Source organism: Triticum urartu, chromosome 6A (genome assembly GCF_056163025.1).
Source record: "Triticum urartu cultivar PI428250 chromosome 6A, HENAU_Tu73, whole genome shotgun sequence".
Taxonomy (NCBI): Eukaryota; Viridiplantae; Streptophyta; class Magnoliopsida; order Poales; family Poaceae; genus Triticum; species Triticum urartu.
The window spans coordinates 334,605,160-334,609,498 of NC_141878.1; positions in this window are offsets into that span (position 1 = coordinate 334,605,160).

Below are 4,339 nucleotides of genomic sequence, written 5' to 3' on the forward strand. Positions count from 1 at the left end.
CTCTCGGTAATGTACATCACTATAATCCTTGCAAGCAATGTAGCTAATGAGTTAGTTAAGGGATGTAGCATTACAGAACTAGTAAAGAGACTTGCCAGCAACGAGATTGAACTAGGTATTGAGATACCGACGATCAAATCTCGGGCAAGTAACATACCGATGACAAAGGGAACAACGTATGTTGTTATGCGGTTTGACCGATAAAGATCTTCATAGAATATGTAGGAACCAATATGAGCATCCAGGTTCCGCTATTGGTTATTGACCGGAGATGAGTCTCGGTCATGTTTACATAGCTGTCGAACCCGTAGGGTTCGCACGCTTAACGTTCGGTGACGATCGGAATTATGAGTTTATGTGTTTTGATGTACCGAAGGTCGCTCGGAGTCCCGGATAAGATGAGGGACATGACGAGGAGTCTCGAAATGTTTGAGACGTAAAGATCTATATATTGGAAGCCTATATTCGGACATCGGAAAGGTTCTGAGTGGTTCGGGTATTTATCGGAGTACCGAAGAGTTACGGGAATTCGTCGAGGAGTATATGGGATTTATTGGGCTTTAGGGGAGAGAGAGAGGGGCTGCCTAGGGAAGGCCGCATGCCCCCCAAGACCTAGTCCGAATTGGACTTGGGGAAGGGGCGGCGCCCCCTCCTTCCTTCTCTTCTCTCTTCCCCTTCCTTCTCTCCTACTCCTTCTACATGGAATGGTGGGGGGCGGGGAATCCTACTCCCGGTGGGAGTAGGACTCCCCAGGGCGCGCCATATTAGAGGGCCGGCCCTCCCCCTCCTCCACTCCTTTATTTACGGGGGTGAGGACACCCCATGGACACACAAGTTGATCATTGATCTTTTAGCCGTGTGCGGTGCCCCCCTCCACCATAATCCACCTCAGCTATATCATAGTGGTTCTTAGGTGAAGCCCTGTTCCGGTAGCATCATCATCACCGTCATCACACTGTCGTGCTGACGAAACTCTCCCTCGAAGCTCTACTGGATCGTGAGTTAGCGGGACGCCACCGAGCCAATCGTGTGCAGATCGCGGAGGTGCCGTACCTTCGGTGCTTGATCGGTCGATCGTGAAGACGTACGACTACATCAACCACATTGTCATAACGCTTCCGCTTACGTTCTACGAGGGTACGTAGACGATACTCTCCCTTCCCGTTGGTATGCATCACCATGATCTTGCGTGTGTGTAGGAAATTTTTTGAACTTACTGTGTGCCCCAACATCCAGTTCCCGCTGTTCTTCACCGAAGAGATGCCGCCGCGGGGGCCACTAGAGTTGTGGCTGCAGCATGCTAGGTGCAACACCCCAGGTATGGGGCCGGAGGTTGAGGTCGTCTCCCCAGGCAAGGTCTTCATGACCAGCGGATGGGGTGAGGTCGCTCGCGTCTGCCGCGCGGAGGGGGCGCTCGCCATCCATTTCAAGTACGACGGCGCCTCCACGCTATTCTTCAAGGTCTTCGACGAGGAGTGCAATTGCCTGGAATGCTGCCCTGGAGGGGGCCCTCAGGATGGTGTGGCGGCACGCGCTCAGCCCGCCCTTGAACCTGCTGACAGCTCCTCCAGCAGCAGCGGCGGCTCCTGGGTGTCCAGCGACTCTCCCAAGCCTGACAAGACTCTAGAGACAAGCGATGATAGCTACGTGCCCCCGAGCTCGTGCCGTGCTCGGAGCGCAGCAACGGTGTCCGCCCGTCGCCGCCGTTGATCTGGATGGGGTTGGCATCGGCCTCCCGTGGCCCACTGTTGATGATGGCGTCGGCGGTGATGCATGTAGATAGGGCTCCTAGAAACCTTCTTCTTTTATTCCCTACGAGGAGTCCAGATGAACCCCATGGGGGCGTGTAAAGGATCTGTAGTGTCTTTCGTTAATATTTTCCTTATTATGAAGATCTACAACAGCGTGTCTTGCTTCGGCTCAGTCCCCCTGAGGGAGTCCTGGATTACAGGGTCTCCGGACAGCCGGACTATCTCTATTGGCCGGACTGTTAGACTATGAAGATACAAGATTGAAGACTTTGTCTCGTGTCTGGGCGGGACTCTACTTGGCGTGGAAGGCAAGCTAGGCAATACGGATATGGATATCTCCTCCTTTGTAACCGACCTTGTGTAACCCTAACCCTCTCCGGTGTCTATATAAACCGAAGGGTTTTAGTCCGTAGGACAACAACCACAACATACAATCATACCATAGGCTAGCTTCTAGGGTTTAGCCTCTCCGATCTCGTGGTAGATCTACTCTTGTACTACCCATATCATCAATATTAAACAAGCATGACGTAGGGTTTTACCTCCATCAAGAGGGCCCAAACCTGGGTAAAACATCGTCTCCGCTGCCTCCTGTTACCATCCGGCCTAGACGCATAGTTCGGGACCCCCTACCCGAGATCCGCCGGTTTCGACACCGACATTGGTGCTTTCATTGAGAGTTCCTCTGTGTCGTCGCCGTTAGGCTTTATGGCTCCTACTATCATCGATAGCGATGCGGTCCAAGGTGAGACTTTTCTCCCCGGACAGATCTTCGTATTCGGCGGCTTTGCACTGCGGGCTAATTCGCTTGGCCATCTGGAGCAGATTGAAAGCTACGCCCTTGGCCATCAGGTCAGATTTGGAAGTTTGAACTACACGGCCGACATCCGCGGAGACTTGATCTTCGACGGATTCGAGCCACAGCCGGGCGCGCCGCACTGTCACGATGGGTATGACTTAGCTCTACCGCCGAACAGTACCCCAGAGGTCGCGCCCGCATCAGCTCTGACCCTTAGCTCGGAGCCAACTGCGCCAATCAAGGACGGGTGGCTAGACACCGCCTCAGGGGCTGCAGTCTCAACGGCGATCGAGCCGAACACCAGCCTAATCCTCTGCGCAGCCCATGACTCCGAGGTGCTGGACTCTTTTCCGGACTCCGAACCATCTGCGCCCCTGCCAATCGATTCCGATTGGGCGCCGATCATGGATTTCACCGCCGCGGATATCTTTCAAACACTCGCCCTTCAGCGACATACTGAATTCACTAAGGTCTCTCTCTTTGTCAGGAGAGCCTTGGCCGGACTATGGCCAACAGGATTGGGATGCGGACGACGAAATTCAACGCCCACCCACCACCCACTTCGTAGCCACTGTCGATGATTTAACCGACATGCTCGACTTCGACTCGGAAGATATCGATGGTATGGACGACGATGTAGGAGACGAACATGAACCAGCGCCTGTAGGGCACTGGAAAGCCACCTCGTCATATGACATATACATGGTGGATACACCCAAAGAAGGCAATGGCGACGAGATAGTGGAGGATGACCCCTCCAAGAAACAACCCAAGCGCCGACGTCAGAAACACCGCTCTAAGTCCCGCCAAAGCAAAAGTGGTGATACCGGCACAGGAGATAACAACACTCCGGATAGTGCCAAAGACAACAAACCCCTCCAGCAAGATTTAGAGCAGGAGGATGGAGGAGCCAGCTCTCCTAAGAGAGCGGCAGATGGAGAGGAGGAGGATGACAATTACATGCCCCCTCCGAAGACGAGGCAAGCCTCGGCGACGATGAATTCGCTGTACTAGAGGATCCCGTCGAACAAGAGCGCTTCAAGCACCGGCTTATGGCCATGGCAAATAGCCTGAAGAAAAAGCAGCAACAGCTTCAAGCTGATCAAAATCTGCTAGCTGACAGATGGAATGAAGTCCTCACGGCCGTGGAATATAAAATCGAGCGCCCCTCCAAGAATTACCCAAAGTGCAGGTTACTACCCTGACTGGAGGAAGAAGCGTATGATATGGCTGATCGGCCACCTCGTGGCCGTGATAGAGAGGCATTCCAGCCAAAAGCTCAGCCTCCACCTCGACGCCATTCAAATAAAAAGGCATGGGGAGATACGCCAGACCTGCGAGACATATTGGAGGACAAAGCAAAGCATGCAAGATCGATCTACGGATCATGAGGGCGCACCACTCTGCGAGACGATAAACTTCATGCCGGATACAGTAAAAGCAAATCTAGCCAGGCCGAACATAGCGGGCAAGACCCATTCGAGCTGCGTCGCGATATAGCCCAATATAGAGGCGCCGCACACCCCTTATGCTTCACAGACGAAGTAATGGAACATCAATTCCCAGAAGGTTTCAAACCTTTAAATATTGAATCATACGACGGCACAACAGATCCCGCAGTATGGATTGACGATTTCCTCCTCCACATCCACATGGCCCACGGTGATGACTTACACGCCATCAAATACCTCCCACTAAAGCTCAAAGGACCAGCGCGACATTGGCTTAACAGCTTGCCAGCGGACTCCATTAGCTGTTGGGAAGATCTGGAAGCCGCATTCCTCGACAA